The following is a 14,402-nucleotide window of genomic DNA, read 5'->3' as shown; positions in this document are numbered from 1 at the left end:
CTTAAACCCTGCCAATCAAAATCACCTAATATTTTCCTACTGTTTCATTATGCTATGTGACAGAGATAATTAACGACTCATGTTTTATTTGTATAGATTAATTTCTTTATCCCATAACTAAATATAAAACCCATATTTTTAAAACTATACCTTAAAAGTAATGTAAGCAGCATTTCATTCATGGATTATAGTCTGTAAAAGTAAAATAAAATTTGATATATAAAATAGTTATTATTTAAATTACACATTTTTTAAAGTTTTGACATATGTGTATGACTTGAAGTCATCCCTATAATCAAGATAATGAATGTATGCATCCCAATCCAACTTTTTGTAGCTGCTTCCTCTCATCCTTCCCTGGCCTATACCCACTGCCAGCCAAAAATTAATTTGCTTTCCCTCCGTATAGATTAGTTTGGATACTCTAAAGTTATGTATAACTAGAAACATAATGTATACAGTTTTTCTTGTCTACCTACTTTCAGTGACATTTGAGATTCTTCTATTCTGCATATAAATTTTAGTCCATTCTTTTTTGCCTCTGAATTGTAGTTCTACGTATTGAAGTATCATCATTTGCTTATATATTGACCTACTCATGGGTGATTTGACTACAGTAGCAAGATTAGGTTATTACAAGTAAGGTTGCCATAAATATGCATTTGAAATTTTGTGTGCACTCATGATTGCACATATTTTGGACAAATGCCTTGGAGTATCATAACTAGAACCTATAATTGAAGTTTTAAGAAACTGTTTGTGAAAGTGCTACTGTTTTACATTTCCGTCAGCAGTGGGACAATCCTGCATGCAGATCATTCTAATTGTAAACATTGTACTAGAGATGCAGTGCTATCTTGCTGTGGTTTTAAATGGCATTTTTGAAAAATACCAGTGGTCTTGAGTATCCTTTGTGTGCTTGGGTGAAACCCAATCTCTTTCATGAAGTATCATTTAACTATTTTGCACATACTTAAAGCTGGATGGGTTGTCCAGTGTAAAAAATCTAACTTTCTACCCCATGTTCTTGGTATCCATTCAAGAGTAGAACTTCTTTATATTCAAGAAGTTCTCACTATGATTCTTATTACATAGATAATACTTGTGGTGTCTAACATTTTTCTATTTTAAAGTCATAAAGATTTTCTTCTATGTATAGCTTTCCTTATCTCAACTAGCAAAATCACTATGTCTTTCTTATTATTGCTTATGTCTACTCTTCAACAAAATTAGAGAAAAGGACAGAAAAAGTTCTGCATGAAAGCGAGGGAGTTGGGGGGAGAGAGAGGGAGTGGGGAGCAGGGGGACAGAAATGGCCTAAACAATGTACGCACATATGAATAAATGAATAAAAAAAGTAAAGAGGATAGGTCAATCCCTTGCTGTGGCCTATTGATACAATCAGAAAACAGGAGATGTAGGAGGCTAAGGTCAGCATACTGTGTATATGTATAAGGAGTACACTCCCAGTCAACAATGTAAAGCACAGTAAATTTAAAAAAAGATTTTCCTCTATGGATTTGGCTGTCAATTTGTACTATAGATTTTACACACAAATACATGGACTATTTCAGTTAATTCTTGTATATAGCAAGAAATATGGGTGAAAGCTTGTTCACTGGATTATGCCATATAATTTCTAATTATTTCAACAATAATTATGTAAAATTTTGTTTTTCTTGCAAGAATTGCTTTTGTATTTTGTTTAAAAACAACTGACTATTTATATTTGTCCTTCTATTTCTCAACGCACTACCATGTCCCATTAATCTATTTCTCCATCTTTACTAGAGAATGCAATCATCATTACTTTTGTTTTGGTGAAAGTCATCTTGTTGGTTTTTACAAAAAGCCTACAGGAATTCTAATACGTCAATAAATCAATATGGGTGGAATTGACCTTCTAAGTATATTAATGATTGCTTCCTATCTATGTATTTAAATCTTATTTCTTTAATTTCTTCAGCAATAATTTATAAATGTCAATATATCCTTTAAACTTTTGTGATATTTACACGAGTATTGCATTTTTCATGCTTTATAACAAAGCATTGTTTTGAAGTTCAATTTCAGACTCTGTTAGTTTATAGAAATGTAACTGACATTCATATATTAATTTTATATTTTGAAATTCTGCTAAACATATTTACTATTTCTAAAATTTTTTGATGGTGCTGGAGTTCGAACTCAGGGCCTGTGCTACCGAGCACTCTGCCTACTGAGCTATGTCTCCAGCCCATTTTGTTTTTGTTTGTTTTTCAGATAGTGTCTTTCATTTTTTTTTTCCCAGGGCTGGAATAAGACCAAGACTCTCCTACCTCTGGCTCCCATCTAGCTGGAAATACAGGCATGTGCCAGTATTTAGCCCTATTAAAGGCTTTTTAAGCCCCATTAAGGTTTTTGACAGATACTATAGAATTCTCTACACATATGGTCTGGACAGCTGCAAAATTTCCAAAATGGATTCTTTTTATTCATATTTCTTCCTTTTTGAGCTGCTTAGAAGTACAGGTCCAATGTTAAATATAAACAGTGAGAGCATTCTTCCTTTCTTCATTCTTGAACTTAGAGGAAATTACTCACTAAGGGCAAATACAGCAAGGGGATTGGACTTTGGTCACATGATAAGGCGAGAGCACATAAGGGAGATATGAGGATAGGTAAGAAATCCAAAAAACATGATAGCATTTGATGTCCTCAAGGCAAATGAACAAATGCAGAAACTTTAAAATGACAGAGGCCAATAGGAGAAGGGGACCAGGAACTAGAGAAAAGGTTAGTTCGAGAAGAGTCAACTTAGAAGGTAACACATATGTACATAGAAGCAATACGAGTAAACTCTCTGTATCTCAACTAGCAAGAATGCTTTGTCCTTCTTATTATTGTTTATACTCTCTCTTCAACAAGATTAGAGATAAGGGCAGAATAATTTCTGACTGGAAGTAAAGGAGTAGGAGGGAGAAAGGGGGTGGGAGGAAAGAAGAGGGTGAGAGCAGGAGGGAGAAGTGACCCAAACATTGTATGCACATATGAATAAATGAAACAAAAAAGAAAGAAAAGGAAAAAAACCTTAATTTTCCTAGCTTTCCTCTGTTGGGTTTGGTAAATGCCAAAATATCTGAAAGTTTTCATTAAAATATTTTATTATATTAAAGGTAATATCAATTAACATTGAAATGGAATATCTCCTGTAACACTTTCTCAAGTCATTCATCTTGTTCTCAATTTAAACAGGTTGGGGACTGAAATCAGATGACAATACTTACAGGAATTTGAATGACAAAATCTTCAACACATGTGTTAATACTCTTCCTTTTATGTAGCTAGCACATGATCAGAGTTTCACAGAAGAAAAAGAAAGAAAAATTTTGTGTTGATTTTTGTGTGTATCTACTTACACAGATAACAAATAGTATTATTTTCTTATCAAGTTTGCGAATCTTTGGGCTTGTAATACATCCTGCTTATGCTGTGAAAGAAAATGAAGTATGCTCAGAAATTGCTGGTAACAGCACAAATTTAGTAAAGGTTTGGGGAAAAAAATCTGAACATGCTGTGAGTAAAACTCCTGGTCAGAAAACAAAATATGAAGTATGATGATATTTTTGCAGTTATGTAATTATCAAGATTTCAAAAAAAAGTGTTAAGGATATATATAATGTGTATGCATTGATTTTTGAATGATGAATTGTGACTTATTTTTCTTTTTTCTCTATGATTTTACATTTTGTTTTAAATTTCACGTACGGTCGTATTGCAAGATGTGTTTCAAAGGAAGCTAACTTTGAGCAGATTAGTGTGCAAGAGATTTACTAGGGAATGCTCCAAGTATTAATGATTTTAAAGGAAGGATTTAGAATTGAAGGGAGAGATGAATTAACCTACAATTCAATCTCAAAGCCCCAGCCATCATGAAAACTTTCTAAAAAGGAATATCATATTTCCCTAAAAGTTTATGTGGATTATTTTCTCTAGGTAAAAACATGCAAACAAAACTACAATTCATGCTTTGAATAAAATCAGGTGATAGACTCTGCTGAATCATATAGGCAATATTTATTGAAGCACTCAGAGATCCAGTTTAAAAGAAAATCACTTCAAAAGAGCTATTATAATAGCTATAACTTTTATTATAATAAAAGTTAAAGAAAACTATGCTCAATTAATGAAATAAAGGTATGACAGTCTCATCTCAAGTGAAGAATATCCATAAGGACATAGAAATTATGAAATAAGGTCAATTGGGAAGCTTGTAATTGAATATAAAGTAAGTGAAATGAAATTTTTAGTAAAGGGACTCAAAAGTGAACCTGAGTCAGCAGCAGAAAGAATTGGTAAACTGGAAGACAGATTAATAGATATTATGCAACTAGAAGAAAAGAGAAAAAAATGCAGGAAGAAAGTTAGCATAACCACAGAGAAATCAGACACCATACCCTGGCACAGACACATATTTTCATTACAAAAGGCAATAGGAGAATTGGAAGAAAATATTGGACTAAAACAGACCCAGAACCCAGCTAAGAAAACATTAAATTAAATAGCTCATGGCAGCATTCAGGGACCAAGTTCCCTCCATGTCAGTTCCAATAGGTTTGGGAAGCCCTGCCCTTATCGTCTTACAGTTTACAGCCCACAAGGCCTCTCTCGGGTTGGTTCCACTCATTTCCTATGGCTTTCTTTATCAGATTTTTTACATTTCTGTCATCTCCAGCATCCTGAGTTTTCCATTACAGCTTACTCTTCATCTTCATAGCTCTTTCATACTCTTGAGCCTGTGATGGGTGGAATCTAACAAACCACTAAGATGAACTCCAAGGCTTCTTTCCTATTGTTCTGAGGCAATGTAGTTGGATTGTTTTTTTGTTTTTTTGCTTTTGTATGAACTCAGGGCTTCATTCATATCAGGAAGACACTTGGCCACTTGAACCACACACACACCTCTAGACTATTGGCTTCTTTCTAATGGTGCTAATCTCTTCAGAAACCATGATGTTTTAGCTCCAATTTTACACAGGCTTTGCTGGCCAGACTAGAAAATTTCAAGTCTTTCTATTCCATTTTGTGCTCCTAACTGTGTTGTCTCTGATATGGGATGCTAGATCTAAATAAAAAAATAAATGACCTGAATATAAAGGGGGGACTCTGGGGAGGAACCAGAACCAGAAGGAGGGCAAAAGAAGAAGGTGACACGGGGATGTATGTCATCCAGTACAGTATACGCATGTAGGAAAATAGAATAATTAAACCTACTGAAAATGTAAAAAAGTAAGAAATGGACAAGAAAGTGTAATAAAAAGTATGAATAAGATTAAAGTACATTATATGCATATATGGAAATCTTACAATAACACCCCTTTGTATAATTAATGTATGCTAATATTTTTCATTATTCATTTATTCACATGTGCATACATTGTTTGGGTCATTTCTCCCCTGTGCTCCCCACCCCCACCCTCTTCCCCTCTCCCTCCTTGCTAATATTTTTTAAAGTGAGTTCTGGACAGGCATGGTGGGTCATGCCTATAATCCCAGTTACTCAGAAGCAGAAATAGGGAAGATTTACATTGGAGGCTACTCAGGAGAAAGTTCATGAGACCCTCCCATATCAACCAATTAAAAGCAGTTTGTGGTGGTGTACACTTGTCATCCCAATGAGGTCAGCAAGACATCCTGAATTCAAAACTATAGGAAAAACAACAAAAAACGAGTTCAGCCCCTTCTTGTTTGGTCATAGTTTCTTGTCTGGTGCCTTACACCAAAAGAAGAAACTCAGACAGATCTCAGTCTCACATCCTTGTACTTCCCAGGCTCTAGAACTTTAAGAATTAAGACTGTGTTCTTTATAACTAATCTGTTACAGTAACACAAAAAACAAGAGAGACATTGGTACCAAGAAATGGTGCTATTTGTATACTATATACCGTCACACATGGAAGCAACTTTGGACCCAGGTAATTGGTAGATGCTGGATGAGTTCATAGCCTGGATTGCTATGAATAGAGCATGAAGGGTAATTCCAGTGTGAACTCAGAGAAAGGGAATGTAGGGAAATTCTAAGGTTTCTGAGAGATTTCATAAGTGGATGTGATCAAAATTTGGTAGAAATATGTAAAGAAAAGACTACCAAGGCTACCCTGATGAAGGTTAAGATGGAAATGAGGAACAAGGTTTTAAAAACTGGGGTGAAGGTTATCCTTGTTATTCAATTGCAAACAACTTGACTGAATTGTGTTCACATCCTAGGACTTTGTTGAAGGTATCATTTAGGAGCCAGTAACTAGGATATTTCATGAAAGAAACTTTTAAGCAAAATATTCAAAGAACTGAATCATTACTTTAAAACTCATAGTAAGATATGAAAGCAGAGAAATTTAAGATGGGATTTTTGAATCAATGGAAAACAATTGGACAAGTCAGAGCCTGTCAATATAAAAAGTGAGTTGCTGCCTTTAGAAGAACAAACCATGTGTGGTCAAGTGAGCACTGGCTGAACACATAAATATAAGTAATATGGAGACATGCCTTTCATCAAAACAATGGTAGAACGATATTAAATGCTTTCCAGAGGTCTTTAAGATAAGTTAGAACCTTTAGGGAAATTTTTCAAAGAGGTACCTGCAGGCCCCCAACAGTTCTCTTCTATATCACTTCAAGTCTCTGTTCCATGTGTAGGTGCAGTGATCCTTGGGTGCCCCAGCCACAGCTGAACTGAGCCTAGGTTATAGATTTTGCTACCCTTGTAGAAGGCATAAACCATAAACTTTGGTGACAACTTCATGGAGCTAAATCTCAGATGTATACCTTATATAATCAATAGGGCCATGGTGGTCTCCACATAGATTTCAAATACTGTTGAGGATGTCCTGAGGGTCTAGGCAGGGGTTAGTCACAGAGGCATAATCACAGAAGAGAACCCCTAAGAGATCAGTGTCAAATGAAAATGTGAAGTCTAAGCCATTACTGAGAGGTCCTACAAGGGTATTGCTAGGTAGAGTTGAGAGAATGAGGCAACTTCAGGGACCCCAGAAATGCACCAAGATTACACCTAATGGATGGGCTGAGACCGGCAAAGCTATAGAATTAGGGCTGAGCGTATCTTGGAAGCCAGATTCTTACGTCAGTGTGCCCAGGATACAAGATATTCAAGGAGAAGAGATTATTCTTCAGCTTCATGACTTATTTCTCTATCGGCCTTTAGTCTTACTTGGACCCTGTTATCCCTTTCTTCTTTCCTACGTCCATTTAGGAATGATAAAAATTTATTCTATACTTGGTAACACCATTGTATTTTGGAAAAAAGTAACAATCTCACAGGCTTATTGTAATTCAGATGCAGAATGAACTGCACCTTAAATCTCACCCATATGTGATTTAGATGAAACTGAATTTTGGACTTTTAAGTTGATGCTAGAACAAGTTAAGAACTTTGGTGCTACTGAGATGGAATCAATGTATGTGACATATGCAAGGTCATAAATTTTGATGGCTGAGAGTGGTGTGCTGTGGTTTGAATGTGTCCCCCAAAGCTCAGATGTTAGAAACTAGATCCCTACTGTAATAATATTGAGAGGAAGGACATTTACTAAGTCATTAGGTCACAAAGGTTCTCCCCTAGTGAACTGACTTCACTAGTGAATTGACTTCACATGGCTTCATCAGTCAGTTTGTTATAAATGGAAGTTCATTCCCATCTTGCCTAGAAATTTTTTTTTCCCCTCTGCCTGCCACCATAAGATGACACAAAAAGAAAGTGTTAATAAAACATGGGGCCCTTTACTTCGAACTTCATAGGCTCCAGATCTGTTAGAAAAAAAATCTGTTCTTGATAAAAACACCTGATCTTATTTCTTTTGTGATAGCAACATGAAATGGACAATGATAGTGGATGCTGCATTCTAATTCCTTTTGTGGAAGTATACTAAAACAGTTGGGAAAAGAATTGGGATGGCTTCATCATTTGCACACAAATATATATACATATATGCATGAGGTATATTATATGGTTACATATTTTACTTATATATTATTTAATTACTATTTTAAAATATTGCATATTTTATATATTATACTTTACAACATATAATATATATTATATGCTTACACTTTGTTTTTTGGCAGTACTGGGATTTGGACTCAGGACCCTGCACTTGGTAGGCAAAGACTTGAGCCAAGACCGCGGTCCTTTTTGCCTATGGCTGCAATCCTTCTAGCTATGCCTCCTGTGTAACTGGGATGTGCTGCCATGCCTGGCTTATTTGTTGAGATGGGTATATGCTGACATTTTCCTTTTAGTCTGGACTGGCCTTGAACCATAATCCTCCCAATCTCTGCATTCACGATAGGTGGTATTACAAGTGTGAACCATAGCACCTGAGTATAATTACATACTTATTTATGTTTTAAATAAGTATTTGTATATATGAGCATTCAATGGATTTCCCCCATTGAGAAAATGTTAATCCATTAATGAAAATATCTCGTGAAATCAATATTTAGTATTTTTTTCATTCCTTAGCTAGTTAAACTGTATCTAAGTTTACAAAGATATCACCTTCTTAATGAGAATTTAATTTAGGGCAAATCTCAGTTATAAATAAATCATTAAGAATTATCATGTGGCTCAAAGCTCTACCAAACACATAATGATATTCAATCAATATAATCATGTTTATGATAGGTTAACAATAAGGGTTTGGAAATATCAATTCTGGAGAGATTATGGTTAATTTGGGAATAATTTTTAATGAGAAATCAGATAAAATTTTATGCCTTTTTCCCTATTACTTTAGTAAAAATATATTTTATTAAACAATGAATATCACTGTGTATTTAGAGTTTATTATTTGAATTCTAAAATTCTTCCTAACAAGAATTGAGGACTAATTTATTATTAGATATATGTTAATTCTCCCTTTTCTGGAATTACTTGTTGAATATTTGTCTGCTTATTAATGAAAAAAAAATAATTAAACTATTTAAAACTCTGTGGCATCACTTCTTGATGCTGTCTCCACTTTTATGTTCTGTGGAGTTCAATGTATATCGCATACTTATTTAAAGATGAATTGTTACAGTATGAGGATGGATGCCACCTGTTTTGATGGCACAGTGACTCAGATTAGGAATACCCATATTTATGTGGAAAAACTAAAATAAAATTGATTTAGTTGTATGCATACATTAAAATTATACATCTGACAGATTTTTTTTTCATTTATAAAGGCATTTATTCCACTCAATGTTATCTATCACTATCCAATTACTGTGTTTTTTGTTGTTGTTGTTTTGAAATAGGATCTCACTATATATCCCTGGCATCCCTGAAACTTGCCATCCTCTTGCCTCAGCTTCCTGGGTGCCAGGATTACATGCGTTCACAACCATGCCCAGCTCCTATTAGTTTCTGGTATAGTTTTGCTTCAAATATAAAGTGCTGATGCTGAAGTTCATAATAATAAAATAATTTCTTTTAATAGGTATATTATTTGTGAGACTCATTTTCTAAATCTGTTATTTTTTAACATGCAAACGTATTTATTATTTGGTTATGTGTGTGTGTTTTCTTTTTACTTTAACATTTCTATATTAACTTACATGTGTATGCATTACGTGGGCCACTTCTCCCACACACACCTCCACCTCTGGACAGAACCTGTTCTCAAACTTTCTTAAAGAAAAAACATGAAAGATAGTAAGAAAAACACAGCATTTTTGCTAGTTTGAGATCAAGATAGCTATATAAGGAGATTTTTGTTGCTTCCATGCATATGTATATTACAACTCAAATTGGCTCATCTCTACCAGATCCCTTCACTACTTCCTAGTCCCTTTCCCATGGTGTCCTATGCCAGTTGAAGATTACTATATTCACACCTATACAGCTAGCATATAAACCACATTCAAGTTTTTGGCTTCCATCCCTTTTCCTACTCCCTCCCGTGTGTGGTCTCCCCTTGGCGTGTTACCCGTGTCCAATAGTATTGCTGCATTTGTTTTAGGTCTATAACCTGCATATGAAAGGAAACATGCAATTTTTGGCCTTCTCAGCAGCTAACCTTGCTTAAGATGATGTTCTCCAGCTCCATCCATTCATTCTTCTTTATGGCTGAATAAAATTCCATTGTGTATAAATACCACATTTTCTTAATCCATTTGTTGGTAGAGGGCATCTTAGCTTAGTTTCCATAGCTTGGCTATTGTAAATAGTGCTGCAATAGACATGGGTATGCAGGTGCCTTTGTGGTAACCTGAGTCATATTCATTTGAGCATTCTGCTAGGAGTGGTATTGCTGGATCATAGGGAAGATCTATTTTTAGTTTTTTAAGAAGCCACCATATTCTTTTCCATAGTGGTTACACTAGCTTACATTCCCACCAGAAGTGTATGAAGGTTCCTTTTTCCCCACAACCTTGCCAACATTTATTGTTGGTAGTTTTCCTGATGACAGCAATTCTAACAGGAGTGAGGTAGAATCTTAGTGTCGTTTTTATATTAAGGTCCTTAATGCACTTTGAATTGATACTAGTACAGGGTGACAGGTATGGATCTAGTTTCAGTTTTCGGCAGGCAGATAACCAACCACTTTTCCCAACAATGTTTGTTGAAGAGGCTCTTTTCTCTATCTTATGTTTTTGGAACCTTTGTCAAAAATGGGCTTAATTGTGTAGATTCATATCTAGGCCCTCTATTCTGTTCCACTGGTGGTCTTGTCTGTTTGTGTGCCAGTACCATGCAGTTTTTATTGCTGTGGCTCTATAGTATAGTTTGAAGTTGGGTATTGTGATTCCTCCAGAGTTGCTCTTTTTTGCTTAGTATTGCCTTGGCTCTTCATGGTCTTTGTGTTTTACAAATGAACTTTAGGGTAGATTTTTCAATCTCTGTGATGAATGTCATTGGGATTTTTATGGGAATTACATTGACCATGTAGATTGCTTTTGGTAGTATACCGTCTTTACAACATTCACTCTGCCAATCCATGAAAATTGGAGATCTTTTCAACTTCTGTAGTCTTCTTCAACCTCTTTCTTCTGTAGTTTGTAGTTCTCCTTACAGAGGTCATTTATATCCTTTGTTAAGTTTATTCCTAGTATTTAATATTTTGAGACTATTTTAAGTGGAATTGTTTTCCTATATTCTTGCTCAGTCTGTTCATTGTCGGTTTATAGAAAGGCTACAGATTTTTGTAAGATGATTTTGGTTTTTTCTACTTTACTGAAGCTGTTTACAGTGTCCAGGAGTATTTGGGTGGAGATCTTCCTGATATTTTGTTGGATTTTGTTTGCCATTATTTTATTGAGGATTTTTTGCTTCAGTATTCATTAGGATGACTGGCCTGTAGTTCTCCTTTTTGGATGTGTCCTTGTCCTGTTTTGGGATGAGCATAATTCTGGCTTCATAGAATGAGTTAGGCAGTGTTCCTTCCCTTTCTATTTCATGGAAAAGTTTAAGGAGAGTTGGTATTAGTTCTTTTTAAAGATCTGATAGAATTCAGTGGATAATCCATGAGGTCCTGTGCTTTTCTTTTTTGGGAGACTTTGTATTGCTGCTTCAATTTCATTTCATGTTATAGATCTGTTTATGTAATTAATATCCTCTTGGTTCAGTTTTGAATATTTATAAGTATCTAGAAATTTGCCCCTTTCTTCAAGATTTTCCAATTTATTGGAATATAGGTTCTCAAAGTAGTCCCTGATGATTCCCTGAATTTCCTTGGTGTTTGTTGTTATCTTCCCTTTTTCATTTTAGATCTTATTAATTTGGGTCTTTTCCCTCCTCATTTTAGTCATACTTGCCAGTGTCCTGTAAATCATGTTTATTGTTTTCAAAGAACCATTTTTTTCTTTGGCTGATTCTTTGTATGTTTTTTTTGTTTTTTGGTCTCTATTTCATTAATTTTGGCCCTTATTTTTATTATTTTTCTCCTTCTGTTTGTTTTGGGTTTTGCTTGAGCTTGTTTTTCTAGGAGTTTCAGATGTAGCAATAGGTCATTTATTTGAAATCTTTCTTTCCTTCTAATATATGCACACATGGCTATAAACTTTCCTTTTGTGTCCCATTGGTTCTGATAGGTTGTGTTTTCATTTTCATTAAATTGCAGGAACTTTTTGATTTTGTCTCTTATTTCTTCTATGACCCATTGATCATTGAACAATGTATTATTCAGCCTCCAGTTGTTTGTGTATTTTCTGCTTCTGCTTTTGTAGTTGAGTTCTAGTTTTATTGCATTTTGATGAGATAGAATTCAGGGGGTTATTTCAATTTTCTTATTTTTGTTGAGGGTTGCTTTGTTCCCTAAGATGTGATCTGTTTTGGAGAAAGTTACATGGACTGCTGAAAGAATGTGTACTGTACTGTTGCAGGGTGAAATATTCTGTAGAAATCAGTTAGGTCTATTTGATCTATGGTGTCATTTAAGTCTACATTTTCTTTGTTGATTTTTTTGTCTGGATGACCTACCTTTTGGTGATAGAGGAGTATTAAAGTCTCCCACTACCACTGTGTTGGAGTCTATAGGTGCTTTAAAGTCCTTTAGTGTATGTTTGATGAAATTGGGTACACTACTATTGGGTGCATATGGGCTGATAATTGTTGTCTCCTTTTGACGTATTGCCCCTTTTACTAGTATGAAGTGACTTTCTTTGACTCATTTGAACAATGTAAGTTTGAAGTCTATCTTGTATTACTACTCCCACCTGTTTTCAGGGGCCGTTAGCTTGATATATCTTATTCTAGCTTTTAACCCTAAGCCAGTGTTTATTTCTGTCAATAGGTGGGTCTTTTATAAACAACAGATTGTTTGATCATCCTTTACAATACAGTTTGTCAAACAGTGTCTTTTGATAGAGGAGTTGAGTCCATTGGTATTAGGAGTTAATATTGATAGGTATGTGTCATTCCTGCCATGCAGTTGTTTTTGTTGTTTAAGGATTTGATTGTGTGCAGCTGAATCAATGCCCCTCTATGATTACTTGTCTTCTCTTCTGTACATTAATAATTTTGGTCCACTCATGGTTTTGTTTGCTTTCATCTTCTGTGTGCAGAATTCCTTGGAGAATTTTCTGTAGTGGTGGTGTGCTGTTCATATATTGTTTTAGTTTCTATTTATCATGGAAGACTTTTACTCCTCTGTCAATTTTGAATGATAAATTTGCTGGGTAGAATATCCTACAGCTGAAATTATTTTCATTCAGTGCCCAAAACACCTCATTCCTTGTGCTTCTAGCTTGAAATTTTTTTGTTGAGAAATCTGCTGTATTTTGGTGGGTTTACCTTTATACAGTGTTTTTTTTTTTTTATTTTTCTCTTTTGCATCCTTCAATATTCTTTCTCTGTTCTCTGTGTTAGTTGTTTTAATAATAATATGTCATCAGAATAGTTCTATTTTGGTCAAGTCTGTTTGGTGTCCTGGAGGCTTCCTGTGCCTGAATGGGCAAAACTTTCTTGAGATTTGGGAAGTTTTCTGTTATTATTTTATTGAATTTGTTATGTATCCCTTTGGTTTGCACCTCTTCTCATTCTTCAATATCTATGATTCTCAGGTTTGCTTTTTTAATGGAGTCACTGAGTTCTTGCATACTCCTTTCATAGCTATTGAGTTGTTTGACTGAGTTCTTGTGTTTTATTTTTCTTTAATTTCTATTTTATCTTCAAGCTCTGAGATTCTGCCTTCCACTTGATCTAGTATGCTGGAGTGTTCTTCCACTGTGATTTTTGTTTGAGTAAAGGGACTTTTTATTTCCAGGAATTCTGGTTGATTTTTTTTCTGAAGTTTTCCGTATCTTTGTTAAACATCGTTTTTATAATTTGTGTTATGTTCTTTAAGTCATATATCTTTTTTTAATACTGACCTTTGTTTCATTTTGATGTTTGTTGACATCCTCTCTGAGTTCATTTAGTTGTTTTTGTGTCTTCTCAAGTTCTTTATTTGTGGTGTCTTAAAATTTCTTGAGTGCATCTCGTACTTTCTGGTTTATCAGTCTTGTATCTTCTCCATGAGTTTAGTGACCTCTTCCATGATTTCCTCTTTGAGGGATTTTTTGTGGGAGTCACTGGGCTTATTAGTGACATTTATCATTGTGGGGTCAGGAACTGGGTATCCATTTTCTTCATTTCTTGCTAAATCTTCTATTGAATTTTTTTAAAGAAGTATATTTCCTTCCCTTATTTTTCTCCTCATTGCTCCAATTATCTCTGTGCAACCATATTCTTGATTGCCTTGCTGGTGATTTTAGTCACCTGTTTTCTTTCCCTAAATTTAATTTTTGTGTGATGGACTTAGTTGTTAGGTAATTTGATGTGCTACTTCTTTCCCTGGCCTGGAGGTGTAAATTATCAATATCAAATGCACAAGTTTAATGCCAGACCAGTTGTTTACTATTATATAGAAAACCCCTTGGTG

This window comes from Castor canadensis, chromosome 9 (assembly GCF_047511655.1).
Source record: "Castor canadensis chromosome 9, mCasCan1.hap1v2, whole genome shotgun sequence".
Classification (NCBI taxonomy): Eukaryota; Metazoa; Chordata; class Mammalia; order Rodentia; family Castoridae; genus Castor; species Castor canadensis.
The sequence above is the reverse complement of the archived record's forward strand: the minus strand, read 5'-3'. Positions refer to the sequence as shown.